We start from the raw sequence: 22,237 nt of genomic DNA on the forward strand, positions 1-22,237 counted from the left end.
GTCGGACACTTCTGAGTGACTAAATAACAATAATGCTTTATTTACGGCATAGAATTTTGGGAGATCCAGAAATATTGTTCATAGAAATCAGGATGAAAATAAAAACTGGTGCATGTCTTATACCTTACAAAGTTAGACTTTGTTGAAAACTAAGTACGAAATTAATTTTAAGTTTCCCCCCTTTGTATTACATGTGGATTTGTGGTTATGAAACAGTCATAAACTTTTAGAGCTGGAAAGATCTTAGGAATAATCTGTTTTACACATGAGAGAATTAAGATCAAAACAAGTAAAATGGCACACCCAAATCCCCACATAGTTGAAATATACTCTAAGTAAGGTTGTTAACTTTCTGCTAATTCATTATTTTTCGCACTCAAATAAGACTGAAAATGATGATCACACACTATCATGTCTTCTCTGAACATTTTCCTCTCCAGCCTTATGGTCTGGAGTTTAATGTGGCAGAAGCTTTTGTGTTCTTATGTGACAATGCTTCCCTGATGGTAGTCAGTTGGTCTAGGGATGATGATGATGGTGATGCTAAAAATAGCCATCACTTGTTCATGGCTTGCCACAAGCCATACACTCTTTGAGGCCCTTAAAATGCATAATTTTTTTCAATCCCCATAACACTTTGGGATGGCTATCTTTTCCAGATTTTCTAAATAGAGAGACTGAAATAGAGGTTAAGTAGTTTATCAAAGATCACACATCTGGCAAGGGGCAGTGTGGTTCTGGAATCTGTGCACTAAATAGAAGGCGCTAAGGGTGGTCACCACAGGAGACTGCGTAGAGGGTGCACCTCAGAGCAGTATTGCAAAAATATGTCTTTTGCTTTCATTTATTTAACCAGTATTCACAACCACCTCCTCTGTGCCAGGCTCTAGACTCTTAGGCTTACAGTGAAGTGAAAGGTGCTCAGTCGTATCCGACTCTTTGCGACCCCATGGACTGTACAGTCCAAGGAATTCTCCAGGCCAGAATACTGGAGTGGGTAGCCGTTCCCTTCTCCGGGGATCTTCCCAACCCAGGGATTGAATGCAGGTCTCCTGCATTGCAGGCGGATTCTTTACCAGCTGAGCCACAAGGGAAGATGTACTGAGGATAACAAGTAGGGAACAAAAAATTAAATATAGGTCCCATCCCGAGAGGATGTACATTCTCGTGGAGAGAAGCAGAAAGTAGAAAAACAAATAAGTATGATAGTCCTAAGTGCTCTGTGTTGTGGTGTGCAGTGCCACAGAGCTGGTCTTTGGGAGAAGATGTGGAGATTGAAGCTTGGATGGTGAGACGAACCAGCCACTTGAAGATTTAGGGCAGAGTGTTCTTGGCCTGTGGCCAAGGCAGAGGGCAGAAAGGCACTTGTTGCATTGGAGGGACAGAAAGCAGACCCCAGTAGCTGTGAATAAAGTGGACCCCACTAGCTGGAAGGAGAGTTGGGGGCAGTGAGCGTGGAGAGGGTTGGCGGGGCTAACAGATTGGGACTGCACTCAGGTTCACGTGACCACCTGCTATTTGACATTGCCATCTCGATGTCTAAGAGCAAGCTCAAATCTAGCATGGGAAACAAACTGATTCTTTTATCCCCAAGTTTATTTCTTCTCCTATCTTTTCATCCACACAGTTGCTCAAGACCGAAGCCTATCAATTATTCTTGGTATTTCTTTTGCCCTCAGTTTCCACACTCAATCCAGCACAGAGTTTTGTAAATTTTATCTCCACAATTATCTGGTATTGATCCACTTTTCACCTTTACTGAGTGAGATCTTTGTGTTTCTCATCACCATCATTATAGTACGGAATGCAAAGACCTTCTAATTGGTGTTCTGGTTTCTAGTTTTGCCCCAATTAATAATTTTTAACAAGTAAGATGGCATGATTTTTCAGTAACCAGCAAATCACATTTTATTCCTGATCAAAAACCTTTCAGTGACTTCTATTACCAATAGGTTCAAATGAATCAAATTAAAATCCTTCACCATAACCTGCAAGGCACCTGTTTTCTCCCCATCTTCATCTCTGTTTTGCTCCTTCTCATTCACTGCATTCTAGCCAACAGGTACTGACTGTCTTATACCATTGTCTGATCACATTCTTGCCAAGGCCTCTTCATGACACCCAGTCTAAAGTAATTCATTCCTAGGCACTTTTTAAAGCATTATTACCTTGTCTTATTTTCCTAGAAATCTTTGATCATACTTGAAATTATTATTATTATTATTTTTTTGTTCTATACATCAGTGTCTCTTTTGCTGTCTCTTATACAGGGTTATTGTTACCATCTTTCTAAATTCCAGAAATTATTTTGTTTACACAAGAGGGGGCACCTGTTTAGTTTCAGCACTGTATCCTAGCACCTAGAACTCTCAGCACAATGTAGAGACTCAGTAAATATTTGTTCAATATATGATCCCTTGCCTCTTCAATTCTTCAACCCTGTGTTTCTTATTATACTGTTAGCCTGAATAATGAAGTCCCAGAATTGGTCAGGCAAAGACTGGTATGTCCTCTAAGGCAGAAGATAAGAATAGCCTATGATTATATTAATACTGTATGCCAGTAATTAATAATAAACCCATTTTGAGTTTTCTGATGTGCTTTGGTGTATCATCCAATTTAACCTGCCAGCCACCTTGGAATGTGTATTATAATAATGTTTTTTATAATGTTGTTTGCCTGTCTGTCATCTCCTCCTTATGGGAGCAGCCTTTCCTTATTCTGCAGTTACTCCGCAGAAATCTTGTGATTGGGTGGAATTGATCTGCTCCCCAGGACCAAATGCTGGCTGAACCCATGGCCTGGATGATCATAATTACTTTTCTTCTGGAAACCACAATTGGTTCAGGGCTGGTCACATGGCCCAAGCATGACTAATTGCGCTGCTCTGGGAAAGTTGCTATTTTTTTGTTTCTCTGTCAGTTCCAGAATTACACAAGTCCTCTCAACTCATGGTACAAAAAAAAAAAGACAAAACAGAAAGAATGAGCCAGCAACTTTCCCACCACATATATAGGCAGTAGCTCCTGGCTGGGAATGAAGCCAACGTAAGAAAACAGTCACTAGCGATGGAGAGAGAGAGAAAGAACCATTATTTGAGCTAATGGACACCGCTCAAGTAAGTTAGCACTTAGCATCTTAACACTCTGGGTAACCTGCCATAATAAATTCCTTTCTGCACTGAAACTAACTTGAATTGCATTTCTAAAGCTTGCATCCTATGAAATCTTAACTAAGTCAATTATTTTTCTCATTTTACAATGTGATATAGCTCAGAGAGAAATGAAGAAATTTGCCAGAAAGAAAAACTTTGAGGAAGCCTCTCTCACTTCAGGTCCTGTGCTCTTATTTATCAGTAGATCAGCACCCTCAGGAAATCTTCATGGATTATTCCATGAAGTTTCATCTTCATGAAATACTCCTTTCAAAATTTTACTCTAATGGCAAATAGAATAGGTCTGATATGGACTAACATGACAATTGTTTTGATGATTTTTTTTTTCTCCTGTAAATAAAGTATTTCGGCATTTTCTTTCTTTGGTGTATATCCAAGTTTCCACATAGGGAAAAAACACATTACATTAGCATAATGCTTTGAATTTTATTTTTGTTCTGGTTTTCTAAAAACTTATTTTTTACTAACTGGAATGAAGCTCAGCTAAGTGATGGAATTGAAAGCAATTGAAAATTATGTAGAATTATATAGATGTCAAGGGAAAGGTTCATAACACTCGGAAATTGATACAATTAAAGTAAATGTGTAAAACTGATTACCAAGAGAGTGAACCATCTTTTATGAAAGTAAAATATAAAAAAATTATCCTCTCCTATATTGGTTGCATTTTGAATTACACAGAATGGACATGAAAGGCTAATGGACTAATGGGTAGAAAAAAAGAAAGATATGTTCTCATTTCACACTGTTGGTATTTCAGAATGCATCAATAGTCAAACTTCACGTTCGCAAATGCAGAAATGAGAAGGAACAAACTCAACTATTCTTTGACTTATAGGAAAGATTGACTGAATCCAAAGGTTATGAATGCTGAATTGCACATTAGCAGCCTCCTCATATATCATTTTGCTTTTTTATAGACAGTTACACTATTCCATTAATCAAATCAGAAAATTTAATCATCTTAGATTCTTTCCTCTTTTCAGTTCACTTTTCCTGTCATTACCATTTCAACTTACTTGTGTCTTATACATTGCTTTTATCAGCTTTATTGAGATATAACTGACAATATTTAAGGTATTTAAGTGTGCTATGTGATGATTTTATATACTTACACATTGTGAAAGGATTCCCCCCGTTAAGTTAACACAGTCATCACCTCACTTATTTGCTTACCCTCTTTCCCCATTTTTGCTGAGAACATTTCATCTCCACCTTTTTAGCAAATTTCAATTATGAAATACAGTGTTACCAGCTGAAATCCTCATATTTTATATATTAGGTCCTTCAGTTCAGTTCAGTGGCTCAGTCGTGTCTGACTCTTAGATCTTTTTCATCTTATAAATGAAAGTTTGTAGCCTTTAACCAACAGGTCTGTATTTCCCTCATCCTCTAGTGGTTCTTAACTGGTCACTGCTCCTAGTTCAGTATCTCTTGTTCCATCACTGTCTCATCCTCTTATTAGGCTTAATAGGCTCTGTCTGTTACAATCCAGCCTCCATATAGCAAAGAGATTATTTAAAAGCACAGAATTGACTATGTCACAGTTAATTCCTATTAAGTATCCTGAATGCCTATTATTTAAAACATAAAGTTTAAAAATAAGGTTGCCCAAAAGTATCTGTTAGGCACCCTACTTGGAGATGGAATACAAAGTAGAATAAGATGGGAGCCTTCCCTTAAAGGAATATGAATATGGATATACGATTGGGGAGGTAGAAAGTCAGCCAAAAGCAGATTATTTCAATATAACATGGAACATGTTATAGAGGGAACCCAGAGTGTCATGGGGCTCAATGGAGGAAGACTTAACATAGCCTAAGTTTTCAGGGAAGTTTCCTGGTGGGATTATCCCTGAGTTGAGGCTTAATAGATCATGCAGGCTTAGAGGGAAGGGAAGCATAGGTGATTATCCAGACAGATATAGGAGCAGGAGAAAATGTATCGAAGGGTTTTTGTTGTTCAATCACCAAGTCGTGTCTGATTCTTCACAACCCCATGGACTGTAGCATGCCAGGCTTCCTATCCCTCACCATCTCCTGGAGTTTATCCAAGTTCATGTCCACTGCATTGATGATGCCATCCAACCATCTCGTCCTCTGTTGCCCTTTTCTGCTTCTACATACCCTCTAATAGGGTGTGACATGGCACTTCTCAATAACTGCGAGGTAGGAAATAGAGGTTCAGAAGGCTGGAAAAGAAGATAAGAAAGAGGTGTCATGAGTATACAACTTACAACCATTCAAGAACATTGACTGAGTGCCTTTCTGACCACCAGGCACTCTGTGGATACAGAGTAAATCTGAGAAAAGCTGTCTCAGCTCTCTTGGAGCTCACATTGTACACATTAGGAGTCAAAAAAAAATACGAAAGCAAGTGTAAGTTCTGATGGGTGCTCTGAAGGAAAACACAAATGGCTGACAGAAAAAAGTGAGAGAGCAGACATATTCAGACTTTCTGATCAGGTTCCACTTAAATATGAAAAGGAACTAACACTTACAAAGTTGGAGGAAAGAGTCTCATTGCAAAGGACCTGAAGTAGGAAAGAGCTTGGCTTCTTTGAAGAACTTAAAAGAAGACCAACATGGTTATAGCAAGCAAGGGTGGCCCGGTGGCTAACAATGAGATTGACGAGATAGGGAGGGACCCCCTTGGCAAAGCCCTCTGTGTCTCGGTGAATTATATGATTTTTATTTTAAGTCTAATCGAAACCTTTAGATGGTCTAAAACAAGCAAGAATATAGCATGAGTTGGAGTTTGGCTGCATTTCTTGAGTAATGGGTAACTGATAGTAGGTTCTAATTAGGAAAACTTATAGTTCTGTTAAAGGTGAGTCATTTTAGTGTTGGATAAAGAGTGGAATAAATGTGAAAAATGATGGAGGGAAAAGATCTTGACTGGAAGGATATTGTAGTCACGAAAGCCACAGATGATGAGGCTGGTATTTGTATACAGGAAAGAAAAACTTTAAGATATACGTAGGAATAAAACCCCCAGACTATTGTAAGGGAGGGTATAATAGTGGAGATGAAGTAGTCTAGCATGATATGGTGACTATGAGCTGATACTGGAGAATACAAACAATAGGGAAGGTTTGGAGGAGGTCCTTCTATTATTTCTTGGATTTTTAGAGTCTGATATACTGTAGGATGGCCAAGTGAAAGTTGGCTAAATAAAGAAATCTAAAACAAAGGAAGACCAAGCCAGAGAGACCAATTTCAGAGTCCTTATCGGATGGATATTTATCATTTCAAACCATGCGTGAATGTGAAATTACTCATGAACAGTGTGAAGAATGAGAAGAAAATAGGATAAAGGCTGAATCCTGAAGAATATCAACATTAAATGGTAGAGAGAGAAATATCCTATGATAGAGAATGAATGGTTAAAAAAAAAGAACTCAGGTGATGCCAAGATACTAAAAAGCATAGAGTACATGTATGACATTAACAAATGCAGCAGAAGACCTCACTGAAGTAATTTTAAAATGTCCCCTAGAGTTGACAACAACAGGGTCAGCAATGATGTTTGTCTTGACACAGGAGGTGTTCACTGGTGGAGCAGAATCCCAGTTACAGTGGTATTAGGAGTAATGCAATTATACGGATCAATCTTCAGAAGTAAAGAGTAGGAAAGAGAGCTTGGTGGCTGGTGAAGATCATTCAGATGTTTTATTTTTTTAGTTATGCAAAATACATGAGGCTGTTCAAACACTAAAGAGAAAATACAAGAAAAAGGAGAGATTGATGCCGAAGGAGTCAGTTCATTAAGCATGATCCAGGGAAGAGGTAAAGAACTGAGATGAATGTCTCTAGGTAGAACGGCAGAGGAGTCTGATCTGGAGGTAGAAGTTAATCAGAGAGCAGCATCAAGGGGATAGCCGTCCGAACTCCTCAACGTGGATCCAAGAACCTTTACAAGCTGTCCTGGGACTACCTTCAAGTATCACTTTTCACCACTCTGTCTTCTGAAAAATTTACCCCTTTCCTTATCTTCACAATCTGCTTTAACCACCAGAGAACTCAGACTCCAGAAAATATCATGCCTTCATTATGCTGTATTCTTCTCCTTGTTTCTACTAACTGCCCCGACCCCTATTTCTACTTGTCCTGTGTGCTGTGCTTAGTCTCTCAGTCATGTCTGACTCTTTGCGACCCCATGGACTGTATTCCAGGCTCCTCTATCCCATGGGGATTCTCCAGGCAAGAATACTGGAGTGAGTTGCCTGCCCTCCTCCAGGGGATCTTCCCTGGGGATTGAACCCAGGTTTCCAGCACTGCAGGTGGATTCTTTGCCACGAAGGAAGCTCTACTTACCCTAGCTTTGCCTATTACCCATTTTTTCCCACCCAAAGTTCACATGAAGAAATATCCCAATCAAGCTTCAAATCTCATAAAAATATCCCCCAAATTGCTCACCTAGACACATATAGAAAATTGATACTTCCTTTCCCACATTCTCAAATATTTGTAGACTATGCTTTCTCATGCTGCATACCTGGGTAAAATGGAATTTCCATGAGACAGAGAGTTATTCCTTCTTTATCTCTGATCCCTTGATGTCTAATGGAATCCCCGGGACATAGTGCTCCTGACATTTTGTTGAATGGCTGGATGAATATCCGCAGCATCCATGTTAAGGATAGAAGCCTCCATATCTCCTCTTAAAATTATTCCTCTAATTATTTAGACATATTCTATAGCTTGAAACTTTAAGACAGTCTTAGTAATATTCATGTCCCCTTGGAAGTCTTGATGATGCTCTTTTGTATCTTCTCATATTACTTCATGACTTGGAGCTGAATAACAACAGCCATGTATGTGTAATTAATAAAATATGCAAATAGTTTATATCATTATCTTTCAGCCTACAAACAAGAATGAATAATTGTTACATTTAATGTGTTTGGTTGCATATCTTTCTTCAAATGACTCTTTGCCTCCAAATTAATTATATATCTCATTACTCCATTCATTCATCAAACATTTTTAGCCAGACATACACATATCAGGAAGAACAGACCTTCCTTGTTAGGCATTAAATCCTCAGGCCTAAAAAAAAATAAATAAAATAAAATAAATCCTCAGGCCTTATTCATCTTATAGATGAAAGTTTCTACCCTTTTCTAACCTTCTCCTATTTTCCCTACACCCCCTTCCCATGACAATCAGTTTTCTATTGTCATGTTTTATGTTTGACATTTTTCCTTAGATTCTACATATAAGTGATCCCATGCAGTATTTGTCTTTCTCTATCTGGCTAATTTCACTTAGCGTAATGGCCTCAAGGCTCATCCATGTTGTCACAAATATCAGGATTTCCTTCTGTTCTCATGGCTGAATAATAGCCTGCTGTATGTATATACCACATGTTTTGTCTATTTATCTGTCCATGGACACATGGTGACGGTAGCTGATAACTCTGTATTGTATAATTGAAAAGAACATGCAGTCCAGTAGACAGCACTAGGGAAGAAGGTTGAAGTTGTTCTGCTTAGTAGAACATTTGCTCACCGAGTAAAGGATTCCAACCTTAGATCATTGGCCTGAAATTTCTTTTTTGGGGCAGCTTCCCCAGATGATTGGGAGTTCTGCCTGGAGTTTCCTGATTCCCGGTTTAGTTGTTGTGGAGAAGGCCTGTGAAACTTGGGCTATGGCAGGATATCCTGGAGAGGAGTTGATATTTCTATGTGGTTTTGCAGAGTACAGCTAGCCCTCCGTATCTGAGGGTTCTACATTCAGCTAACTGTAGATCAAAAATGTTTGAAAAAAAATTCCAGAAAATTCCAAAGGGCGAAACTTTAATTTGCTACATGCTAGCAACTGTCTGTGGCTTCTCAGGTGGCTCAGTTGTAAAAAATCTGCACGTACTGCAAGAGACATGGGTTCAGTCCTTGGGTCAGAAAGATCCCCTGGAGGAGGAAATGGCAACCTACTCCAGTATTCTTGCCTGGCAAATCCCATGGACAGAGGAGCCTGGTGGGCTACAGCCCGTGGGGTCCCAAAAGAGTCAGACAGGACTTAGGGACTAAGCAACAATAACAGCAACTCTTTACATAGCATTTGCATTGTATTAGGTATTATAAGTAATCTACAGATGATTCAAAGAACGTGTATAGGTTATATGCAAATATATGTCATTTTATATAAGGGACTTGAGTAGCTCAGATTTTGGTATTCCCCAGAGTCCTGGAACCAATTCCTTGCAGATATTGAGAGAGGATTGTATCCTACTTACAGGGAAGAGAATAGGCCTGAATTCAACACTCTAAGTCCTGCAAGAGAGGAGTTAAGGTTCCTGCCCCTCTACCCATCACCCTTTTTTGTTCTTTGTCAAGTGGATTAAATACAAATCTGATTGGCCACATTTATTTATTATTTGCTTTGAAAAGTGAAAGTGTTAGTCACTCAGTTGTGTGCTATCTATCTTTGTGACCCCGTGGACTGTAGCTGAACAGGCTTCTCTGTCCCTGGTTAATTCTCCAGGCAAGAATATTGGAGTGGGTTGCCGTTTTCTACTGCAAGGGATCTTCCCGACCCAGGGATCGAACTCAGGTCTCCTGTGCTGCAGGCAGATTCTTTACCGTCTGAGCCACTAGGGAAGGCTGGTTTATTAGCTTCCTGTTTCTTAGAGTTGGCTGGATAAGAAAGCCAGCAGACATTAATATCTTTTCTCTTTTTTGAATGTTTTATTTTTATTTATTTATTTGACTGTGCCGGCTCTTAGTTGTGGCACACAGGGTCTTCGGTCTTTCTTGCAGCACATGGGGCCTTTAGCTGTGGCATGTGAACTCCCAGTTGGGGCATATGGGATCCAGCCCCCCATCAGGGATGGAACCCCAGGCCCCCGCACGAGGAGCACAGAGTCTTAACCGCTGGGTCATCAGGGAAGTCCGTCTCTCCTTTTCTTTGTATGTAAACACTGGTTGCTTTAGTTTTTTGTGGCCATCCAGTGGTGAGAGCCATTCTTGGGAGGCAAAGAGATTCCACTTGGGTCTAGTTTGAACCATCTGGTCAGTTCACTTTACCAAATAATAACTGGGTTTTCTAGTTTAGCCTAGTTAATAACTAAATAATCTTTTGACTTCCTTTTTATATCTGCCACTTAGATACCCCATTGGAGAAGGGCTGGCTGGGTCATGACAAGACTCAGGTGTCCTTTGAAACTCTGGACAAAATCGTATCTTATTGCCCTTAAAAGAATCTCTATAGCCGTATATGCTCCTCAATCAATAGGAAATAAGAAAATGATTCTCGGTTATAGATCTACGCACAATGATATAATTGCATAATCAGAACAACTAGACACATTCTACTTTTCATTTTTCAAATTGTTTCATGTTACTTGTGACTGATTTGATCATAATTTGCAATTTATATAGATTCTTCCCCTTTCTCTACTGCAGCAGGCTTATAGACACGATCCATTCGAACTGCATGGAGACCAGGCCATGGTCCCAGAGATCTCCTTGCTTGTCAGAAGATAGAAACATTCATCTGAAAGCCTTTTAAGGCTTTTAAAGAATGGGAATCAATTATTTCTCTTCAGGGAGGAACTGGTAAAATTGGAGCAACTATTTTATTATATATAACAAAAGCTCTTGAATAGAGCTATTGTCAGACTGTAGGAATAATTACCAGGGGAAATGCTAAGCTTCCTTCATTAAAGACGTGTAGGAATTATCTTGGTTAGACAGAGTTCTTTCTGAAATAAACAGCATTACTTATATGTAATGCTGTGTGTTGCCTTTCAAAATACTACGCCACGTTAATTCTTCTATGATTATATTTGATTACTACATTTACCATAAAAACGATAACTTTAAAAACCTGTTTTTCTCCAATACATACAGTGATGGGAGTTTGTAACCTATGTATTCCGTTCCTAGTAGAGTTAATGATGACACCATTACCCAAAATGCTCAATAAACCAACTGTTTCATTATACTCATTACTCGATCAACTAAACTGCTAGCTTCACAAAATGTAAAGGTTTGTACATAAATGGAAAGAGACTATGGTTTCTAGATGTTTTAGCCTCTTTACCTCAATTAAGAAAAATCCTCAGAGCCCCATACATTTCCTGAGAAAAAACTCTGTGTGTGTGTGTGTGTGTGTGTGTGTGTGTGTGTGTGTTTGAGGGAAGGGGGAGAAGAAGGGCACAAAAGGATGACAGTCACTAACTTCTACAAATAATTTTTACTGTTTCAAAAATAAGAGGTCAGTTTGTTTCTGTAATAAAAATATACAAAACACACACTTCTGTTTTATCTTTATTTTCTTGGAAAAGAATATACCTACCTTAATTTTCCTTTCATCTTTGAAATCCCTTTTTTTTCAGATAGTTGATCACATGGTACGATTGTGTGGTGGCTTTGCAAATTTGCAGGTGGTTATTACAAATTGTGTACTTTATTTCAGTTCCAAACCTCAAATGATACATAATTTCTTGGGTTATTATTATTGCGCAACTTAGCATTTTCTAAAGAGTTGCTGCTTAACAACTATTTGGGTACATACTATGATAAAACATTTTCAGTAAGTTAGATAAGAATATAAATAACGTTAACACAACAAGTTGCTCTCTGAACCTCTGCTGATTTTATGAGGTCCTTTGGTGTTCATAAGTAAAACACTATAGTGCCTATCAAAGATTCACTTGACTTTTTCCAACTTTCTTTTGCAAAAACTAAAACACTATTCATTGAAAGTATACTTTTACTTAATGTAATATTTACCCAAATATAAAGTTTTTAAGCTTCAAATGTTGTATTACAACTGATATGACTGATAAATAAATATAAGTAATTCATGTGTATGCATTTATATGTATAAATATGATAAACTTACAAAACAATATTAAAAATATGAAGATTTTTGGTGCCCATCTGATGAGTAGGCATAGAGAGAAAAATGATTTCAGATAATATCTTTGCTAACACACTAAAGATTCAAACATGTACCCAAATCAAAATCAAGTATTTAGAATGTTGGAAGGAAAAACAGTCATTTGTTTTCTTACACTTGTACTCTATCCAGTTCAAGATTGGAAGCAAAAATTATAAACTACGGGGAAATTGCTATGTTGGGTCATGGCGTCTAACCCCAAATTACAGACCATCTTTATCCTGATCATCATCTCTTATTTACTAACTAAATTACTTCCAGAAGTCAAATCATTCTTCAGTAGTAAAGGAGACACTTAGGAAGATACATATAGTGTTTAGAACCCCTGAAAGAACCCCAGGCCCTGGGCGGGGGTGTTTTACTCCTGGATATGTCTACCCAACCGGAAGAGCTGCCATAGCCAAGCTTCTGAATATACTCAGTGATGGGGTCTCTCCACTTTCTAGTTCCGCAGTGCTGGGAGAATCTTAGTAGTCTTGGGTATAGTCTCGACTTTGTGCTCTGTATCTTTACAGTAGTAGCAAGACTGTCTCTTATGACCACAGAATGATGTTAAACCAGTTCTGCAGCCTGGGTCTCTAAAAGTAAACTATGAGATAACACATTTTCTGAAGAGGAAGCATGGTTTTTGTGCTGCAGAGTTTTTCTCAAAATATACTTTTAGGTAACTGTACAAATGCCGTGTATTTGGATTGAAATAAGAAATATTCAATTGACAAATTCCAGGTGCTTATTTGCAGTCATGTCAATCTCTCCAAAAGTGAGGTTTTAATAAGAAAGACAGTTTTGAGGAATCATCTTCCTTTTTCTACCCTATTTTTCTCTGCATAGTAAAGTTTCATGAGTTTTTGGATGGAGATATATGGAGAATTCTACAAAGATTTTGACTGTGATGTCATATGATAACATATTTTTACTTTCAAATATTATGTTTTGATTGAAAAGTTACAGTCTAACATCCTTGTAGCTTGGCTTTTTCCTTTGTTTCTTTCTAATTCCCACCTTCCATCAACTTGAAACATACCCAAAGGAGAGAAAATTGACATTAAGGTTTTCATTTTGTTCCAAGAATACCTTTCCTCTTTTTTTCTTTCCTCCCTTTCCTCCTTCCCTGGCTCCTTCCTTCCCTTCCTCCCTCCTTTTCTCTTTTCCCCTTTATCTTCTGTTTATTTTAATGTTCACAGGAGTAGAAATCAAGCTCTCATGTCTGTATAAAGAATTCACATTTTCTGATGTTATGCTTGGGAAATAAATGAACTTCTAAGGGTTAGACAGAGCTAAGGCTGAGCCTTTAAAACATGTGAAAATGAGAGTGCTAATTAATTCCGTTCAGATGTGTGTGTGTGTGTAGAAAATGGCTTTATAGAGTTCAGCCTATTTGCTGGGCTTTCTGATTGAGGTTTTTTTTTTTTTCCTTGCACATCAGGATGATAGTTTCAAAAGTTCTTTTGCAGCGATCAGTAACAGGCCACCACAGTAAAATGAACCTTGGGTTTGCTTCACCTGACTGCCCCGTTAGCCTTCCCTCAGATGCCATCAACATGAAAACTGAAACACAGCCAACTCTGGGTCAAAACACACAGAATAATTCCTGTAACGAAAGGAAACATTCCCGTGCGCAGCTTGACTCTCTGACTTCTGATTTCTCTGGATCCACTCTAGCATTTTCTAGTGGTGAAAAGGCGGTTCTTGTTAGGTTCTTATCACCGGTGCCTGCGGAGTTAAGAGGCGAGGAAGAGGAATGCACTTTATGAGCCTCTCGAGTCCTGCAGTCTTGGAGGAAGGTTGCAGGTTGCCAAGAGGCTGAGTTCAACACCTTGCTTTACCCTTTTCAAAAAATGCTGTCTTTATGTAGCGTGACTGCCCAGCCCTCAGGGCAGTCAGCTGGTGCACCCTGGTTGAGCAAAGGTCATGAAGGGGTGAGTGGAGGATAGGAAAACCTTTTAAAACATAGTTTATATACTTCAGATCACTAATCGGAGCTCTACAAATATATCAACGTGAATATCTACCCCTGGGGCTATAATTCTGTTACTGAGTTTTCTGGTAAAAGCGGGAATCAAAAAATTAAGACTTTTTTAAAAATATACACCTGACTGATAGAAAAATGCATACGTGTGGCACATTGGTTTTGTATGTTTTAAGCTAAACAAAGAAAAATAAACTTGGTCCATGTATGTCATCAAAAGAATAAATAAATTATCAAGAAAGTAAAAAAGCAACAGAGAAAAGAAATAGTCCAAGAAGGAAAGAAATGCTATATATATATACAACCTACCCTTAACTTTATATTTGTGGCACATGTGGCTTCTTATAACATTATTTTGAAACTGTTCAGGTTATGTCAAAGCTGTCGTATTTAAATAAAAGTTTTAAATTCCCTAATGTGACCACTTTTTAAAAAGCCCAAGGATATTCTGATGCTTCAGTAAAATTCCAATACTTTAATATGTCCCTCCATTTATGTAATTACTATATATTGTCTTGCTGGGGAATTCTTGTCAGTTTCCATTTTATATAAGAGAAAGTTACGTCTCACAGAGGTTTTAGCCTTTGGTCCTGGTTAATAGTCTTAGTAAAGAGTAGGCCCAGGGCTGAGGTAGTTCTCTTCGTATCTCTGAAACTCCTTTGTATGTTTGGAATTTATTTTTTATTTTATTACAAACATTTTTTTTCTTACAGTTTTATTGAGATTTAATAGCCATACATCACTGTATAAGTTTAAGGAATATAGCATAATGATATGACTTATCTACATCTTGAACAATGACCACAGTGAGTTTGGTGAACATCCCTCATCTCATATAGATACAAAAGAGAGGAAAAAGGAAAACAAAATTCCCTTCTGATGAGAACTCTTAGGGTTTACTCCTTTAACTTTTATATATAACCTACAGCATATATGTAACATATGAAAGTTACTCAATGGACATGAGTTTGAGCAAATTCCAGGAGACAGTGAAGGATAGGGAAGCCTGGTGAGCTGCAGTTCATGGGATCGCAGAGTTGGACACGACTTAGCAACTGGACAATAACATAACATACAGCAGTGTTGTTAAATAATACATTTAAAGATTTGAAATGATTTATATTTATCTTTATTAAAGATCGAGTATATTCATCATGTTGTACATTACATCCCTAGAGCTTATTTGTCTTATAACTGGAAGTTTGTCCCTTTTGATGGCCTTCCTCCATTTCCCCATCCCTACCTCCGCCCACTTCTTTACCTTCTCTCCAACCCCCTGTCCCCCTCTGGCAACACTTGTTTGTTCTCTGACACTGTTTCCGTTTTGTTACTTTGTTCATTTGTTTTGTTTTGTTTAGATTTCCACATATAGTGAAATCATGTGCTCTTTGGCTTTGACATATTTTACTTAGTCCATGTTTAGAATTTGTTGATGAATACAACTGTCCTTTCTTTCTTTTCATTGTAACATTGCCACAGTGGCCACAAAAGAAGCAAATTGACTCAGAGCTCTTTAAGACTTTCTCCTTGACCACTGACCTGTGTGTCTCTGAGCTCCAGCAGAGACAGTCAGCTTCAGCAGCTCAACGAAATTGGAAGGATTATAAAGGGCTGTATCAGACATGGAGCAAGGAATCCACGGAGCATCAATTAGCTGCAACATGCCAATAAAGAGGGATCCAGTGCTTCTCTGACTCTGCCAGCATCTGCAGCCTCCCGTGCCCATGAGAGGTGTTTTAGACACATTGAACTTGGCTGAGCCTTTCTGCTCAGCTGGAAGCAAATTGTAACAGAGACATACATACTGTGAGATGCATGACCTTCTACAGCAAGATGGTAAAGGTAAAAGGAGAGAAGTACTCTAGGCAGCTCATGCCTTTCAAATGAATGCAAACTTTCTTTCAAATGAGAAGATGCTTGTATGTAGTAGCATTAAAAAAAAAAAAAAACAGGTGTGCACAGGTGTACAACAATACAGGGGAAAAAAACAAGCAAAACCAACGTAAACTTTGGTATTTAATTCAAATTCACCCACTGACTCTAGTAAAAAAAAAAATATATAACTGAATTGGTAATGGAGCAGAAATTAAAACTCATGACTTATGTTTTGTGCATTTTGCCAAGTTCACCAAATATCAGTGACTCTTTGGATTGAACCATTTTGTCCCTTCTGCTGCAAATTCTTGCATTTTGATTCTATGTAGGCATACCAGAATAGAGGCAAAAATGAAAGAAAACAAAAATAATCACAAATTCAAAGGTACTAATATCGTCATCAAACGGAATTTCAAAACATAGAAGCAAAAGAGAAATTCCTCTTCATTGTGTTCATATCTGTGCATAATATTCTACTTGAAACAAATTAAAACTGACAAACTTTTTAAGAAGAAAGAGATGGAAACAACACGGTGAGTGGTTTAAAGAAAATGAGAAGACTTGTGCTCAAGTAAAACCATCCTTACTTGAGAGGTAAAGCTGTTATAATGCAGGCAGTCAACAAGATTTCCCATGCGTTGTAAATACTGCTGCAGTGAATATTGGGGTGCAGTGTGTTTTTGAATTATGGTTTTCGCTCAATATATGGCCGCCACACCAACTTACATTCCCACCAACAGGGTAGGAGGGTAATGTTTTCTCCACACCCTCTCCAGCATTTATTGTCTGTAGGTTTTTTGATGATAACCATTCTGACCAGTGGGACATAATACCTCATTGTACGTTTGATTTGCATTTCCAGTTATAAAAATAAAAGACTGTCTACGCCTTGGGATCTATAAACTCTGCCCTTTTCTAAGTGACGTGGGGGCAAAGTCGCTAAAATCTTTTTAAAATTAGTTTTTACTGCAGTATAGTTGTCTTACAATGTTGTGTTAGTTTCAACTGCCCAGCAAAGTGAATCAGCTCTATGTATACAAATAAACTTCTTTGAACCTTGTTTTCAATATAAATTAAAAAGGCGGGAAATATTACACGTGCGAGTACACAGACTGGGAGGCAGGTTACTGGTGTGTGGTTCTATTATTATTGTTTATCAATAGATATCTGCACTCCATATCCCAGTGACTAAAAAACCTAAAGACACTGAAGCACTGGCATCATGGTTATTAGTATTTTTAGACAACTAGCTATAGTATTCTTGCCCTCTAAAATCGCAGTTTCTTGCTCTATTTCTGCAGCTCAATGACAGAAGTTCAGAATTATTCCTGGCACCTTCTTGGAAGTAGTTCTGAGTATTAAAAAGCAGAGATATCACATTGCTGACAAAGGTCCATCTAATCAAAGCTATGGTTTTTCCAGTAGTTATGTACAGATATGAGAGCTGGACCATAAAGGCTCAGCACTGGAGAATTGATGCTTTTGAACTGTGGTTTTGGAGAAGACTCTTGAGAGTCCCTTGGACTGCAAGGAGATCCAACCAGTCCATTCTGAAGGAGATCAGTCCTGGGTGTTCATTGGAGGGAGTGATGTTGAAGCTGAAACTCCAATACTTTGGCCACCTGATGTGAAGAGCTTACTCATTTGAAAAGACCCTGATGCTGGGAAAGATTGAAAGCGGGAGGAGAAGGGGATGACAGAGGATGAGATGGTTGGATGGCATCACTGATTCAATGGACATGAGTTTGAGCAAACGTCAAGAGATAGTGAAGGATAGGGAAGCTTGGTGTGCTGCAGTCCATGGGATCGCAAAGAGTCAGACACAACCGAGCCACTGAACCACAGTGAGTGGAAAATGCTCTAAGAAACTGCCCATCCTCACCCCATAAGCCTTTTCTAGGGGAGCAGTAAATGCCTACAGCTTTCTCATACTCACAATCTCCCAACCACGCTTACTACCTTTGTGGTACCTTGGGAAGGCTTTGCTTCCTGGACCATGGTAGATCTCTGCCCCATTATTCACTTCACTCTTCGGCATACTATGGGATTCTGATGTAGCTTTTTTCTACAATCCAGATTCCAGAAAATAGAGATTTCCCAAGGGCCATTTCTCTTAGCTCTTATTGCTGTGCATATTCCAAATAGCAAAATTATCTCTGTGCAAATATCAGACATCTTTCTATGTGTGTATAGCATCTTAGAAATGCAAAAACTGAATGGTCAGAGTTTTTAAAAGAGCAACTAAAATGAAAACAATTTATTAAAGTCTGGTTGGAATTATGAAAAAGACCTGCAGAGGAAATTCTATTTCAAGGGGCTGCTGAGCCTCCATTCTTAGAGCCCTGGAAATGCACGTGTTTTCTGATTCCTCTGAATACATCTGCTCTGCCCCCTACCTGCACCCCACACTCTGAGCTGGATGGGCAGCTGCTGACTCAGTCCTCAACTGGCTGCACGTGGTGGGAGGAATGTTAATTATTGCCTGTAATCTACACATTATCCTGGAGAAAATAACAAGGTAACTACCTGTGTTTAAGAAATACATTTATGGAGGTGAGTGCTGCAGTCAAGGGAATGGGCGTTTTGCAGGCAAGTATTTAGGCAGGAATGTGAACCCTTTTCTCTCACCCCCTACACAGGCACCCGAGACAGAGATTCATCAAGCCAGATAATGTCAAGGCCATGTTCTCATGCTGAAGGGATCTTAGCAAGTATCTGTTCCTTTCCCAGGTAAGGAATCTGAGGCTTGAAAAGACTTAAGTTTAGCAGCAATAGTAAAAGTTTAATGGAGGAGCAAAAGAAAAGAAAAAAAGCTCTGAAATTACTTTAAGGAGAGTTCTTCCTTAACATTATTAATTAGTTTTAATACTCCATTGACATTAACTTATATTTGTCTTTTTCTCCCGTTTCTTTGGGATGTGACACAGGAGAAGATTCCATTCCCTGTATCTCGTAGGTGCTGAAATACAGCTCCCTGTGCTCATTCTCCGTTCTCAGGGATAGCTGATCCTATCCTTGTAGTCCTGAACTTTTTAGCTTTCCTTACCACTCCAGTGTTCTTGCCTGGAGAATCCCAGGGATGGTGGAGCCTGGTGGGCTGCCGTCTGTGGGGTCGCACAGAGCCAGACACGACTGAAGCAACTTAGCAGCTGCAGCAGCAAGACATGGTAAATTAGGGGACAAAAGGAACTCCTTCTATTTGACAGCAGCGCTTTGGGGAGGCTGAACCTGTACCTCTGACTCAAGGCTGAGTTATTATAAGAAAAACAGAAAGGGAAAGAAGAAGGTTTGCATTTCCCAGTGTTGAAGAGTTTGTCAGGATGAGAGGCAGACGCAGCAACGTGTAGCGACTTGCTCTTATGTTTGACGACGGAGAGGGCGAGGGCTTACCCATGCTGTCCTCAAGGCATGACCTGGCATACAGAGTGACCCGGTGTTTCTGGAATGCAATTCTATCTGAAAGGCCAAGAAAAGATGATAGGTTTTACAAGGCACATTTGGGTGTTCTCAGGCTCTCCTTCTATAACCCCAATGGAGATGTTCCTGAAAAGCTGTCTACAGAGATAAAGAAATCTCGTTAAAATTCCATTATGTTTTTCTCTAGCCGGCACTCTATAATTGGAGATGTCTTCAGAACAGAAACAGATCGTTGCTTTGTGTGGGGGAAGGAAAAAGCACACATCACATTGCGGAGAATAGAAACAGAGAACCTTGCCCCTCCCCAGTTAAGGAATACGTCACTCTCACCTGCAGAGTTCCCGCTGCCTGTGCCTCCTTCATCAAGTCAGTTCTTCTGTTTTGCTGCCACCAGAGACATCTTCCTAAATTGATCTGATCTTGCATCAATTCTCAAAATCCTTTGGGTTGCTTTTTTCTTATTAGAAAATTCAAATTTAGTTCTGTTATCTCATCTCCCTTCCCTTTCTATTGTCAAAATCTCTTTTCCCTAGTAAGTCTCATTAAAAACAAACAAACAAACAAACAAAAACACTATTTTTAATTCCATGAAGTGGGGGAGGGGAGGTACAACACAATTTTTCTCTTTTGTCCAGACCGTTCTATCCATTCTTCAAAGTTCTTTCCATCCTCCAAGGTCTAGTTGATCCGCTAGATCTCTCAACAAATAGATCTCTAATTTTCTTGCCTGAAATGAATGTGCCCATCCAGTCTGGATCCACCTCTTAGGTGTGGGACACACACAGTCACACATGGCCCCAAGCTCAGAAGTGGCCAGTGCTAGCTTCATACTCTGCTCTTGAAATTTGAACAAGGGCCTCTGCATTCTCATTTTGCTCTGGACTTGAAAGTTATACAACCAGCCTTCTTCCTGAACTCCTGAAGTTAATTTAACAATGCTGTGTTTCTGCTCTAACAGTTATCATCCACACTGTTGTTCTGAGCTGCTTCTGTGCATATTTACCCCCACTAGAGAAGGAGCTCTGGAGAGTCAAAGATCTCCTTTGCTGTGTTTCCACAATACCTGGAAGAGCAGTTTCCACAGAGTGAAGACATTGATGAAAAGGCAAGAAGACTGCTCAGAACTCTTCAGGAAAGAATGAATCAAACCAACATCTACAGAGAAGAAAGGTAAAAAGTTTTGCAAACTTAAATGCACCAATCACTTGTGCTTTGTACTGTTATAAGGAAACCCAATCTGATCCTTACAACATGAAGAATAGGTACTACTAGGCGTGATTTCTCCAGATGAGGAAACAGGGGCTTAAAGAGGGAATGAGGCAGAGGTCACATCAGAAGTGACAGAGGGACTTCCCTGGTGGTTAAGACTCCACACTTCACATGTATACCTGTGGCGGATTCATTTTGATATTTGGCAAAACTAATACAATTATGTAAAGTTTAAAAATAAAATAAAATTAAAGCAAAAAAAAAAAAAAGAAAGAAAAAAAAAAAAAAGACTCCACACTTCCACTGCAGGGGACATGGGTTCCATCCCTGGTCAGAGATCTAAGATCTCACATGCTGTCTGGTATGGTAAAACAAACAAACAAACATGGCCAGATCAGGAGAGTCAGGTCCGGCTCATATAAAGTCAATGAGCCTACGTTCTTAACTCCTAGAGGACTGTGAAAGTTTCAAGCAATTAAAAAAAACAAAAAACAAAAAAAAACTAAGTAATTCTTTCTAGAACCAAGGCCAAAGCAACAAAATTAGTCTCTCTAGTAGTCCCAGCCCTGAGTTTATAAAATCTGCCTACAGACACACAGATTTAAGTTGTTGAACGAGTTTCTTGTAAGAAAGCATTTTTTAGTTTACACAAACATTTTGCTATCTTCAGCCCCTCAGGTAATTCCTTCAACAAACATACTGTCTTTGTACTTTAACGTCGTTCTTATGTTAGCTGCTCAGTTGTGTCAGACTCTTTGCAACCCCATGAACTGTAGCCTACCAGGTTCGTTTAGTCCATGGAATTCTCCAGGCAAGAATACTGGAGTGGTTGGCCATTCTCTTCTCAGGGAATCTTCCCAAACCAGGGATCGAACCCAGGTCTCTTGCATTGCAGGCAGATTCTTTACTGGCTGAGCTACCAGGGAAGCCCACTTACCTTTTGATAATTAAAGTCTATATGTAAAGAGAAAAAGTGTTTCAGAACATGAATACAGAAAATCTAAGGAGAAATGAATATTACCAAATCAACTGAGCAAGCAAATACAGCGAGAAGTCAAACTCGTGTCAGCTATCATACCAAGGAAGGCCATGGTTTTCCAACATTCACAGGCATAACAAATTCAGGGAAACTGACTACTGAGAGTTAGTGTAAAAAGATGTTTTACTGAGTTGAGTCAATTAGCAGTTATATTGATTATTAAATTATGTTTCATATAATAAACAAACTAGGACTTCTGTTTTGCCCCTTAATCCAAATTTAAACCATGGATGAGATGCATACAGGGCCTTGAATGTATTACTTTAGGTAATATATTGTGGTAAAGAATGGTAAAGAATCTGCCTGCCAAGCAGGAGACCTGGTTTGATCCCTGGATCAGGAAGATTCCTTGGAGAAGGAAATGGCAACCCCCTCCATTATTCTTGCCTCGGATATCCCATGGACAGAGGAGTCTGGTGGGCTACAGTCCATGGGGGTTGTAAAAGAGCTGGACATGACCTAGTGACCAAACTTATCCTGATGTGTTTAAGAATTTGCATTAAACACATCAGGATATTTCCAAACACAATATGCATATGCCATAGCTCTGGATATGTATTAATTTCTTTAGCACAAGGTTTTCAGTGAAAACCTCATAGCATTTGTCTTCCCATTTTTAAGTCACTAAAATCTCATTGTTTTTACAG

General features: G+C 38.9%; 1 long non-coding RNA gene across 8 annotated transcripts in view; it reads left to right on the top strand.

Annotated features, from left to right (window-relative positions):
• Positions 1 to 22,237, top strand: part of LOC113884901 — a 135,262-nt gene that overhangs the window by 54,848 nt on the left and 58,177 nt on the right. For all 8 annotated transcript variants that reach the window (XR_003509044.1, XR_003509046.1, XR_003509048.1 and 5 more), the window contains 2 exons: positions 18,565 to 18,655; positions 20,355 to 20,512. This is a non-coding gene — a long non-coding RNA (uncharacterized LOC113884901). The remainder of the gene's footprint in view (positions 1 to 18,564; positions 18,656 to 20,354; positions 20,513 to 22,237) is intronic.

This window comes from Bos indicus x Bos taurus, chromosome 27 (genome assembly GCF_003369695.1).
Source record: "Bos indicus x Bos taurus breed Angus x Brahman F1 hybrid chromosome 27, Bos_hybrid_MaternalHap_v2.0, whole genome shotgun sequence".
Classification (NCBI taxonomy): Eukaryota; Metazoa; Chordata; class Mammalia; order Artiodactyla; family Bovidae; genus Bos; species Bos indicus x Bos taurus.